Genomic DNA, 13,490 nt, shown 5'->3' with positions numbered 1-13,490 from the left:
CAAGAGCAATTCGCAGGCGATCGAGTAACACCAAAATATCACATCTTCTTCCTCTGTTAAGAAGTCTTCTTGTAAGCACTCTTCAGTTTTTTCAAATTTTTTTTGCAGTTTATTCTAAATGCTCCCGCATTCTTTCGCCATTCTCTCTTCCTCCTTTAATAGCGAGCATTCGGCTTCTAAGCTGATACAATCTATTTGATTAATGCTTTTTGATCCGCCTGCAAGATTGATATGCTTGTTAATTTGTTTTCTTTGCTGTTTCTTTATCGGTTTAGCTTTTTTTTTTTTTTTGCTAGAGTTAATTATTGCCCCAAAATCTTTCATTGCCATTGCCATTTGTCGAAGGTTTCTTGGTTAATTTCTTGCTACGTCTAACAAATATTAGTTTTAGGGAATCTGGAATTTGCATTTCTCTGTCAATCGTATCTGTTCTCTTTTGTACACAGGTTGGAATTTTCTGGATGTTTTATATCTATGCTAATCTGGCAAGTGGCTTCAACCTTTGGAGTGATACATGAAACTATTATAGATCTAGTCTTATAAAAAGTTTGAAATGGAAATAGTATAGAATATAAAAACTGTTATAGTCTTATGGATGGTTCGAGAGGAAATTAGAAAAGGAAGTTAGACTAATGTTCTGAGATTCCTAACATGTAAGTAATCGGGAGCATATCCATAGAATAAAATAGCTTGGGACAGAGGTGATAGATAAAACAAAGTACAGGAGCATCAATTATTTTCTCGCTGTAAATCAGAGACAAGATTCTGATAGACTGAAACAAATAGTAAGCTGCTATTACAAGGAATTAAGAAATGGCTAACTTCATCTTTCTTAGTGGACTTGCTGTCCTCTATTTTTTTCCCCCATTTCCTGGCCTGATATTGTCTTCTCGTTTAGTAGTTTGCCTTTTTTGTCTGGTAATTATTTTTGTCTCAATAGAAGAGAAAAGGTACTGCTTCATGCATCCTTTGAAGTTGTGGAATGCTGAAAAAAGGGAAATCTAGATGCATAAGAATCAATTGATCTATAATTTACTAGTAAGTGTGATTTAGTTTTTGTAGTTTCAATTACAGCAACAATTTGTTACTTAGAATGAAGAAATAAAGCAATAATTGAGACAAAAATTTAATTGTCTTTAATTAGTTCATTAAAAAAATTAAATAACTAGGGGAATTCCGTTGCTCTGATTAGAAAAACTAAGAGAAAAATGTTCATCTAACTGAAGTTAATGGGAGCATGTTCCTTTATCGAGAGACTGAATTAAAAAAATGACTTAGTTTAGAGATACCTGATGGAATTCTGAGTTGTGTGACGTGGAAGGTAGCAATCAGGTACAGAAGAAATTCTGTATTTCTATCTTCTCTTTTCATTTTCCAATTAATAATAAAGCTATAGAAGCCTATGGAAAAGCTGATGCTCCTCTAAATAGATCTGAGTTCAGTTTCAAACCCACAAACAATTTTCCCCAATTCCCATGAGCACTACCGTCACCAGTACCCCTAACATTCTTCCTCCTCTGTCTTCAATCACTAGTTCTTTAATGCTGATGCAATTATATGAAAGGAGATGCATGCATACTCTCATCACGGATTCATGAATAGCTGGGAAATTTGTGAATTCAGTTGAGGATTTTTCTGTACCTTTGATATCTTTCGCCTCTTTAACAAATGTCATATTGTTAACCGTGTGCGTATATTATAATGCCCCCAAGTTACAAATCCACTTAATTTCTTATATCATGTAATGGATGGTATGAATGTATGAGTTAAAGAAACTCCCCCACCATATTCATTTTCTAGATTTTTATTGGTATTGATATGATTTTGGCCAGAATTAAGTGGATGAGCGTTACCAAACCATTTCTTATCCATGGCAGGATTTTGGTGAAAAAGTAAAGGTGAATGCTGTTTTCATACGAGGTTCCACTGTTGTGTCTAATTCATTGCTTATCAGTTAGTGGGACACAGGTGATTTGCTAGTTGATACATCCGTGGCTTCTAGCAAAAGATTTTGCTTGATAGATTTGAAGACATTGATATGACACCGTTTTTTTTTTTTCTAGGTGTATTCCAACAATTGTCACAATGTTTTTCAGTTAATTTTTACTTGATTAAATTTTATCATGCCTTCATGTACAGCACAGGGTTAACAGGATATTGGTCCTATAAACGGAAATAGAAAGAGTTGCCTGTAGAAAGAAGTACGCATCAGTATTCATGTGGGTTGATTTCAATCATTTCATTTAAATGACTCTAACTTCATTTTATCTTTTACACACACAGACGCACGCACATTTACAATTTCACTATTATTGACCCATGGAAGTAGTCGCTTGAAATGGATAGTGTATTTTATATAATATATCTCAATATTAGTGATATCATAATATTGGTGATGTTTAATATTTTTATTTTTTTATTCATGAGAGATTTAATATATTTTTGTTTTTTTATATATATTTTTTATAATAGAGGCTAATGAATATATACTCCAGAAGGAAAAGCGATTAGTTTATTTCATGCCTCTTAATTACCATATACGCTTTGCACATTTTATAAATCAGTGTTTTAACCTAGCGTTTATGTGGCAGATTATTTACGACGTTAAAAACCACGTACGATGCCGGGGAGGAACCAGTCATCTTCTTTGCTAACTGATCAAAGCATGAAGTCTAAGAAGCAAAAAGTTGAAGATAGTTGTCTGACAAATCACATTAATGGAGGATTATGTGAAAACAATGTTAATGATTTTTGGCAAATGGTTCCAAGTGGATTCACGTTTTGCCCTACAAGAGCTAATCATGGCCCATTTGAGGAAGAAAGTGATGAATGAGCCATTGAAACCAAACCCAATTATTAAAGTTGAAGTCTTTAAGTTCAATCCTGAACAATTATCCAGTAAGTTTCTTTAATCTTTTATGATTCAATATATTTCATTAATATTTTAATAAAGGGTTTTATGTTTTTTATTATTGGAGGAATGACAATAAAGTCTTCAAAATTGAGAATTTATGAGAAAAATGTTGTAAATATTGATTCAAAAAGTTGCAAATAGGAATTTCAAATTGAAAACTGAGAGTTGTATTTAAAATTTAAATGTCTTATTTACAATTATAACTCCTGAATTGATGATTATTTAAATCAATATTTACAATTAATTTTCAAAAAAATTGGAGACCTAACTGTTTAATGTCATTCTTGCTTTATTCTCATGTGTGTTTGTAAATGAAAAGAGGAAACTATATATGTTAATGTTTTAGTATGTATAATTGATAAGCTAACTTGAAATACGGTTGTAGTTGAATACTTTTCTAGTAAATTTTGGTATAATGAAATTTTTTGTCCCATGTGATTGCCTCAATTATTGGCTCTTGAAATTTAATTTTATTAATCAAGCCCCTAAAATTTGATTACCATGTACAATTTGTCCTTTTATGGTTTGAAGGAGATGTAAAATGGGGTTACCAAAAAACAAAAAACAAAGGTGGGAATTGAAGATGGTTATAAACGATTAAGGTAATTGTGTATGATTATTAAATTTTAGGGACCTGATTGTTAGATATTAAACTTTATGAACTAAATCGAAAAGTGAAGCAAACTTTAGGATCAAAAGTTTCACTATCATAGTAATTTTTTATTTATTATTGATTGGTCCTTGAAGTTTATTCTTAATCTGTCAAGTCCCTCAAATTGGATAACCATATAAAATTACTCCTCTTATGGTTTGAAGGGGTGTAAAATGGGTTACAAAAAGAGGTGTGATTAAAGATGCTTGTAAGCAAGGTAGTCATGTACGATTATAAACTTTTAGGAACTTGATTGATAAAAATTAAACTCTAAGAACTAAATTGAAAATTGAGACAAGCTTTGGAATAAAAAAATTCATTATCCCAATAAATTTTCATATCAAACAAATCATATTTCATAGTTAACGACATAATGGATTAGTCTCGTATATGTTTGTGAAGCATGACAATCACAGGAGTAAACTAATTTGGTTATACATGTATATTAATTATAAATACAGGACAATGTAGGAGTTGGGGGTCTAGAGAAAATGTGTGGTACTTTTTCTCACCAATATGTCAAAATGGATCAATACAAGATGGCCATTGGAAGCGACAGGAAAATGTCGGTCCATCCATTCTGATGATGGCAGAACATTAATTGGAAAACGTAGAACTTTGATTTATTATAAAGGGAATCATCAAAGGAGCAAGAAGACCAATTGGATCATGCATGAGTATTATTTGGATCTGACAACACATGCAAGAGTGAGTTCTTTAGATACGAAGGTTAGTAATACTTCATCCAGTCTTATATATAAGACAATTGTTATTAAAGCTATTCAATGAAACTCGAATCTCGGAATAGTTATATGATCTAGTTTGCTCTTGTTGAGAAACAGTAGTTTTTCTCTTTCTAGGATATAATTAATTCTAACTCAAAAGTTATGGTCAGGTTTAGTTTGTTTGGTTTCATTGTCAAGCTTCTTGTTTTCAAGGTTGGGTTGACGAACCAACTCTGACCGAGCCAAACCCTAGTTATAAGTTGTAACTATTTTGCTCAAAGAAAGAAATGGTTGATAAATCATTGATATTGTTAGAAAATATATCACCTTTTAGAATACTCATTTCTCACACATGCAACATTTTATTCTACTAAAATAATGTGAAAAGGTAAAATTGGAAGAAGGTAATTAATCATCAATCTTTTTATATAAAGTGATTTATAAAATGGATTATCAAAGGAATATATAGTTTTGATTTGTACTCTTTGTAGTGTTTCTAATTATTAGGATTATCCTAAATGGAAAATTTTCTTTTCTATAAAAAAGGATACTGATATTGTTGTATACTATTTTTGTTTTTTTTATGTTTTTACACTTTTGCAGTTGGGTGATTGGGTTCTATGTAAGATTTACAACAACAAGAATGTCATAAAAAGCTATACTAAGGAGGACGCACAGTGGTTAGAACCATATTTAAGAAAAGAATCAATTCAAATGACTCATTCTTCTCAATATCATCCTCAACCTCAATCACAGCTTGAAAGCCACAGTATGGATATGATTCAGTTGGATAATTCTCATTCATTAGAAATCTCTCATGCTTCTCCTAGACCTCCATCTTTTTATGAAATTATAAACAAAATGACTCATTCTTCTCAAACTGATTCTCAAGATCAATCACAGCTTCAAAGAAACAATATGGATCCGATTCATTCAACAATCCTCATTCATCAGAAATCTCTCAAGCTTCTGCTAGTCCTTCATCTTTCAATGAAATCAACAATAGAACGTCAAGTTCAGATGATGTTTGAATGTACATAGATCTTTCACAATTTGGACAAAGAAAACGGTGATTATATGATCATCCCAAGCATGCTTCCAGAATTAATGGAGCCTGAGATTGATATTGGAGGAACCAGGCCATCTCATATCTCTATAACGTGGAGGACGTGATTAATTTTCAATTTGTAGCATGAATACTGAAAAAAATCTGATATGTTTCATTGTTGAGATTATTAGTCATAAAATATCTTAAACTTCTTTAGCATGTTTGTTCCTAGTTGAAAAGTAAGATGGAATAGAATGGATTAATTAAAAATAAAATAGGCTAAAATCGTAATGAATCAATGGTTATATGTAGATTTTTGTGAAAGGCAAGCAATGGAGTGGTTGAGATATTATGATGATGACCAACATGCATGACGTTATAAATCTTAATTCCTAGTGTTTAAGGACTATTGATTACTATGGAAAGGCTATTTTCAAGTTTGTACTAAACAAAGATATTTGCATATCATGAAAGATATAGTGCAGTTGAGGATATATGTTAACTTGCGTTAGAGTTTTGCACCTGACTAGAGAATATTGTTAGCAAAATATCATGTAATTTTACTATGAATTATGTAATAAGTTATATTGGTCCAATTTATAATTTTTGTCTAATTTTTAACTTGTTCGGCTCAATCCAAGTTCAACTCATCACAACTATTTCCCCCAAAAAAAAAACGCAATAATAAAGATGATAATAATATATTAATCTATTAAACTTAAAATATGAAAAATATATTAAAAAACTAAGAACAAACTTGTGTTTGGTTTAATGATAATTTAGATTTAAATTAAATATTTCATTTGGATACATAAAAGTCTATAAATTTGTTCCGTGTTCAAATTCATATTTTATAATATTTATAACGTTAAATTTTTTCTATATTTTAATTATTTAAAATTTTAGTTATTTCAACTCTCATATTTCTTTTTCACGGTTTTACTATTATTACTTCTATAACTATCACTTCTTTTCTGATTTTTTATTTTCGTTTCTCATCAATGAAATAAAAAAGATAAACTCATTATTTTCAATCTCTCTTTTTATTTTGAGACTCAACTTATTCCTCTGATGCCTTTAAAATTTTGGAAAAATTAATTTGCGAGTCTTTACAGTCTTTTTTAATTTTTAATTAGATCCATGTAATTTACTTTGTTTTATTCAAGCCTATATAATTTGATTGATTAAATATGTTAATTCCTAAGGATTAAAATCCTTCAATTATTTCTTTAAAAAATAAAATTATACACTTTTATATTTTTATTAAAAAATTATATAATTTTAGATTTGATTACATAATTTTTATAACTCAAAATTTATATAATTAGGTTATGTTTTCTAAATAATTTATATATATATGTGTGTGTGTATTCATCATAAAAAATTAATAAAAATATAAAAATTATATTAAATCAATTTTTTTGGCTAAAAACCGTTAAATAAAATTTTCTATAAATTTTAAAATTGTTTGTGCTGTGAAAATTTTAATCATTTATTAATACTCTTAACTGTTTGGACTAATATATTTAATTTATTAAATTATAAGGTTTAAGTAAATCAAAATAAATTACAAGATTCTAATTCAAAATCAATAAAAACTAAAAGAACTTGCAGGTTGCCTTTCCCTAAAAAAATTTTATACTATTCAGACAAAATATTTTAATTAAATACGTAGATTTTAAATGTATACTTTTAAAAGAAAAATTCTAATTTTAAATTGAAATTTAAATCTATCTGTCTAAATACTGCCTGGAGCCAATTTTTAATATATATATATATATATATATTTTAAATTTTCAACTTACTTGACCTCACCGCCCGCACTTAATTAAGTCCAACTGGGACTTAGCACAAAGTATTGTGTAAAAAACATTTACAATTATTAAAAAAAATTGCATCACGACGACAACCACAATGACAATGAACTTCTTGAACTTAAAAAATAAAAAAAACAGGAAGAAGGAAACATTGGTCTAGGAAGAAACTTAAAATAAGGAAAAGATATAAACTAAATTTATATGACTTTTGAAAAGAAAAGGTATATACTTAATAATCCTATAACAAATTTTTGATATTAATATTATTAATATTTTAAAATTTACTTATTATTTGATTGAAAAAAAATCAATATATAAGACCAAGGATTAAAATGTAAAAATTAAAATATTATAAATTAATGGATTGCTAAATTGAATTAAAATAATATGACTTGGTATATTTTTATTAGAGAGAGTATAAGTAACATGATCTATTAGGTGTACCTAAGAAATTTCTTCAACACTTAGTACTTAAGTCTTTCCCTTTCATAAAAATATAGAAAAATCAAAAAGTCAATATTTGAAGCATATTCCATTCTTAATCTTAAGATGTATCCGACGTTTTAAAATTATGTTAATTCAATTTATATATAATTAGGAGTAATAATAAATCTATTAGAGTCAATATACCTTAATTTCAAGATTGGTCTTTTTGATTCTTTTTTAAATAGGAATCTTCAAAAAATCGTGCTCAGATTGATAAAATAATTTTTTATTTAAATTTAAATTTTGCAGCACAATTTCAAAGATGAAATAATTAACTCTTTTAATATATTTTTTGTTTAGTTAATTCCAGATAATTTTTTTAGTAGACTTCTTTAAACTTATATTTTTTTTTATTTTTTGCAATTTTTTTTTTTTGAATTCCTTGATGAAGATTGTCTTTGACTTTGCAGACTTCTTTTGGCCAATTTTGACTTTGTGGACTTTTTGTTTATTTTTCAAAGGAAATTCCCAGCAAGAAAAAGGACCATGACAAACTGAATATTTTTTTTATAAAGCCTTCTATAGTTATATTTGCATTCTTTAAAAGATAAATAAAAATAATTAAATATGATTTATTTGAATTAAAATTCAAAACTCAAATAATTTTAGAAATAAAAGATAATCAAGGAGGATCTTTTGTTTTTATTGTTATTTTCCTTTCAAGACTTAATCTATAATTAAGGGAGAAACAAACACAACAAATATTATCAAAAGCAATTGACCAGGCAATCGATCAACTGATCAAGTAAATATTTCTTTTTTCTCTTCTCTGTTTTTAAATGTTTTTTTTGCATTCAAATAGTTTGTCCATCTTTTGTGTTACATATTATATAGAGGGAATAATCGAATTATTATTTTTGAGTCAATAACCTTTCTTTGTTTGAAAAAAATGTTTTGAACAAATTAAAAAAGAAAATATTTTTTGATAAATAAAATAGCAAAAATTGAAATAACACATATGAGACTAGCTCAAGTGATAAGAATGATACATGGCTTGGCGTGAGTAGATGTCAAAAATTCAAACCCTATAATACCACCAATAAAAGTTGGTCGATTGAATAAGGATTTAATTTGTAACTCATAAAGTTATAGGATCAAATTTTATTATTAATATGATAATCTTATTGATGTGTATGTATGAGGTTCTTTGGTACTTATGATTATTATATTTTTGTTTGGTATGCACTGAAAATGATAATACCAAATTATTTTTATACTTATTTTAATTATTTTAAAAGTGAAAAGACTGCAATGCCCCTTTCAAAAATTTTCCACAGAAGCGAGCACGTCTGGAACGAATTTCCTGAAATCTTCATCCCTTCCAAAATTTCTTCTCCCCCACCATAATTAATTCCAAAATAAAAAAGCAATCCAATTTAAAAATATAAAAAAATTCTAAAAATCAAAATGAAGGAGAAGATGGATGAAAAACTGAAGGGTTTCTGAGAGAGGAATGGCACCCTTTTAATACCCGTTTGTTTAGGATTTTTTTCATTAAAAAAACATTTATTGTTTTTGGATAAAAAATCTATTTTATAAAATGTTATGTTGTTTGTTTAATTTTTTAATAGTTTCTGAAAATAATTTGATATGGTAGATGAGAGAGAATGTGCCATAAAATAATTAAATAATAAATTATTTTTTCGTGAGAGATCACAAATATTTCATAAAGTCTACAAATATCTAAAGCATAATATTTTTTATTATTATATCAAACATAATATAATATTTGTTTTTTTTTATAAAATCTCTAAACTATTTCAAGAATGATTTATTTTTTAATTATGAACAAACTGCACCTAAAACTTTTAGTTCATTTATTTATTGATAAAAGGTTATTAGTTTATTTATTTAATATACCTCTCTTATGTGCTTTGAATTACATTATAAAACAAAACACATCATTTTAATCCTAATCTTTAATTTGCGTTGCAGATTGTTTGCGAATTTCAACCACGTACGTACGATGAACAAGAGGAAAATTTCATCATCTTCTTTGCTTAGTGATCAAAACATGAACGATTTTTTGAAAATAAGAGAGAGTGAGAGTGGAAGATTAATATGTGAAAACAATAATATTAATGATTTTTGGCAAATGGTTCCAAGTGGATTCCAGTTTTGTCCCACAGAACAAGAGCTGATCATGGCCTATTTGAGGAAGAAAGTGACAAATGAGTCGTTAGAACCAAACCCAATCATCGATGTTAAAATTTATAAGTTCAATCCTCAGCAGCTATCCAGTAAGTTTCTTTATATCTTTTTTTTATGATTCAATATATTTTATTAATTTTTTTTAAAAGTGCTTTATGTTTTGTTTTAAGCAAAAATATAATTGTTAGTCCCCATATTTTCAGCATATTTTCATTCTAGTCCTTATATTTTTTTTTCCATTATTCTGAGTCCTTCAAGTTTCATCTATTTACAATGTTGGTTTCTATATATTTAAATATGACCATAAGGACTTAACAATGATTAACTTGTGCATAAACTTCATTATTTTTTTGTGCTGACTTCTTAAAATTATGATGAGTTATATAAAAATTGAGCAGAAAGCCAAACAGCAAAATAAACAAGATATTATATCAAAATATTTAAAAGTATAATGGATAAAGTTTTAGAATAAAAAATACATGGCAACTAAAGTAGACAAGAACCAAACCTAATCAAAATTTGAAATCTATATTAGGCTAGGATTAGATCAATAACATTAAGGAAGAAAGTGATCAGTAAATTGAAAATCTGAGCCACTATTCTTGCTTACCACATTATTAATGTACATGGATGCCACATCATTATTCCATTAGTCATGGAAGCATAATTTAATGATGTTATATAAAACAAAGGACTACTTAAATAAGTTTATAAAATGTTAAAAACTAAAATAATAGAAAATAAACTTGAGGGACTAAACGAATAACTTCCTTAAGTATTAGGAATTGAAAGTTATATTATCCATGATTCATGGTTAATAATAATGGATCATTCTTGTTGTGAAATATAACAAACACATGAATAAATAAATAGTGTTTTATATATTAATTAATTATAAGCACATGACAATATAGGAACTACGAATCACAAAATGAGTGGTACTTTTTCTCATCAAGAGATAGAAAATATAAAAATGGAAAGAGGCCAAAACGATCAATAATAGATGGGTACTGGAAGGCAACAAAAAAATATCAATCAATTCATTCAGAAGATGGAACAACTTTAATTGAAAAATGGAGAACTTTGGTTTATTATGAAGGCACTCATCAATAGAGTAAGAAGTCCAATTGGATCATGCGTGAGTATTTTTTGGATGAGATAACACATGCAAGAACTAGTTCTTTGGATATGAAAGTTAGTAATATAATGAGTTCTATATATAAATAATTTGCAATTAACTACTTCATTGAAATTAAAAAGAATTAGTTGAATCATTGATAGTGTTCGGGAAAAAAAAAAGTTTTTCATTTTATCCATATGAGATGCATCATCTTTTGAAAAAGCTCATTTCTTATATATAACATCGGATTCTGTTTATAAGTAACTTTTAATATATTTTATTAAAGAACTAAAGAAAACCTTAACCCTCTATTTGAAATAAGAGGTAATTAAGGGATGAAATTAGAATATAATGACATTCTCTTTCCCTAACATTAATTTTTTTTCCTTTAGTTTTTCTCTTCTTCAAGAAGGAAATGAGAGGAAAATAAGGGTAAAAAATGCCTTTTTCTTATAGTTTTCTCTTTTAATTTTCTCTCATTCTCTATTTTCTTCTCATTCCAACAAATCCTAAAACTAGCTCATTAATTCTTTCTAAAAATTTAATAAAATTTCAACTTTGCCCTTATTAAAATATATTTTCTCTAGTCCTATTTATAACTCATTTATGCCAACATCATCAATACCAATATAACAAAAGTACAAAGAATAAAAATAAGTAAAATTTCAAACATAACCTTCAAGTAAAAAGTAAAAAATAAACAAACCATATAATATTATTTTTATGTCTCTCTCTCTTACTTTTCAAGGTTAGTTTAGGAATTTTAATTTAAAACAAAACAATCTCATCAACTAGCGACTTGTAAATTGAACCAGATTGTGCTTTTAGAAAGCACCTAATATATAGGACCGGAGGAGGCACATACTTTAAATTTTGTTTTCTCATCAACATTTAATGGGGTAAAAAGGGAAACTAGTGATAGAAAATTGATGACATGTCTTATAATTAATACAAAAGAAAAATTGTCTCTCACTTTCTTATAAATGAGATCGGAGGAGTATGCAATATTTTAACTAACTCAAAAAATTTTAAAAAAACATTAAAATTGAAAGAAGGTAATTAATGGTCCATATTTTCATACGATGTAATTTTTTTTTTGAAAAAAGAATTAACAATTTCTTTTAGAAGATGACTTACATAAAGAACCATCAAAAGGAGCATATAGTTCTCATTTGTAAATTTTGTAGTGTTTTTAATTATTAGGTTTACACTAAATTGAAAATTTCCCTTTCTCTAAATGATATTGATATTGTTTATGTACGTATTCAACTTCTGCAGTTGGATGATTGGGTTCTGTGTAAGATTTACAAGAACAATAATAGCTACAAGAATCGTTGTACTGAGAAGGACACATGGTTAGAACCATTAAGAATGGAGTCAATTCAAATGGCATGTTCTTCCCAAATATTGCCTCAACCTCCTCAATCACATCTTGAAAGCAACAACATGGATCAATTTCAATTGAATAATCCTCATTCATCAAAAATCTCTCGTGCTTTTCCTGGTCCTGCATGTTTTTATGAAATTATAAATAAAAAGTCAAGTTCAGATGATGTTTAGAAATACAAAGATCTTGAGAATTTGGACACAGAAAACAATGATTCTATGATCTCAAACATGCTTCCTTCTATGGTGGACACAATTGCATCATCAATAACAGCTCACTCAGAAATGGAGTCTTCAAGTTTCATATTCATGTGATGATCTCTATACCGTGGAGGATGTAATTAATTCTCATTATGTAGTGAATATGAAAACAAAAAAGAATATTTGTCTTAAAATATTGTGAACTTCTCTGCCAAGTTTGAGGAATATTTATATGTATTATTCCTTTAGTCCTATTTATAAGATACAAAGAGAATATTTGTTATGATTCTATTTAGATGCCATTTCAATGATTATTATGTTCAGTTTTATCTTTTTACTTCTATTAAATGTTAGGAAAGTTAATAACTGCTAGAGTGTATGATATTTAAAATAGATATATTTAATAAGGGTAAAATTATAAACTTGTTGAATTTTTAGATAAAGTTAATAAAATTTAATTTTTTCTTAATTTTGATGAAAATGTTAGAAATGACTTATAAATAAAAATATAAAAAGTAATTTTAAATACTTTCAATTTTAAATGTAGAAGCTAGTTAACTAATTTACATATTAAAAAAGCTACTTTTTTCTTGTATAATGTTCGCTTTGATATTACTAGGATAACACTCACATTATTGTGATAAGTCGGATTAAATAAAATCCTCTAAAGAAGTCATCACAATTCAAGGGTTTAAAAGTAATTAGTTAAAACATTGGGATCCCAAGAAAACCCTTTTTAAAATATTGTTTGAGTTCAAACCATGGTTAAAAATCGATTAAGAGCAAATACGAAAGCATGAAAAACAAACTATAATAAAATCTAGCTTAAACGCTATTTTTTAACAAATATTGGTCCGTCTGCCGCGGTGGATGGCACAGAGGGACAAGTCCCTCGATAGCCTAATGCGCCGCGGCACAACAAACATGCGTTGCGGCGCGCACATGGCATCTCTCCGAACTTTCGGAGCGTGCCATTTCGCCATCCGACAT

At 27.8% G+C, this 13,490-nt stretch overlaps 1 protein-coding gene and 1 long non-coding RNA gene across 5 annotated transcripts in view; one reads left to right on the top strand and one right to left on the bottom strand.

Annotated features, from left to right (window-relative positions):
* The window catches only part of LOC129320077 (putative pentatricopeptide repeat-containing protein At5g08490), a 59,676-nt gene that overhangs the window by 20,588 nt on the left and 25,598 nt on the right, over positions 1-13,490 (bottom strand). The window contains exon 4 of one of the 4 annotated variants that reach the window (XM_054965235.1): positions 12,194-12,420. The exons of the other annotated variants lie outside the window; for them this stretch is intronic. The gene's annotated coding sequence lies outside the window, so the exon portion shown is untranslated. Of the gene's footprint in view, positions 1-12,193; positions 12,421-13,490 lie in introns of those variants that run through there. 4 annotated transcript variants of the gene reach the window in all.
* On the top strand, positions 2,618-5,170 carry LOC129320078 (uncharacterized). Its single transcript, XR_008595617.1, has 3 exons — positions 2,618-2,898; positions 4,028-4,295; positions 4,895-5,170. It is a non-coding gene; the product is annotated as an uncharacterized LOC129320078 (long non-coding RNA).

Source organism: Prosopis cineraria, unplaced genomic scaffold (assembly GCF_029017545.1).
Source record: "Prosopis cineraria cultivar Desert tree isolate PC_DT_omini unplaced genomic scaffold, ASM2901754v1 PC9, whole genome shotgun sequence".
NCBI classification, from domain to species: domain Eukaryota; kingdom Viridiplantae; phylum Streptophyta; class Magnoliopsida; order Fabales; family Fabaceae; genus Prosopis; species Prosopis cineraria.
This window is presented reverse-complemented; position numbering and strand designations above follow the sequence as displayed.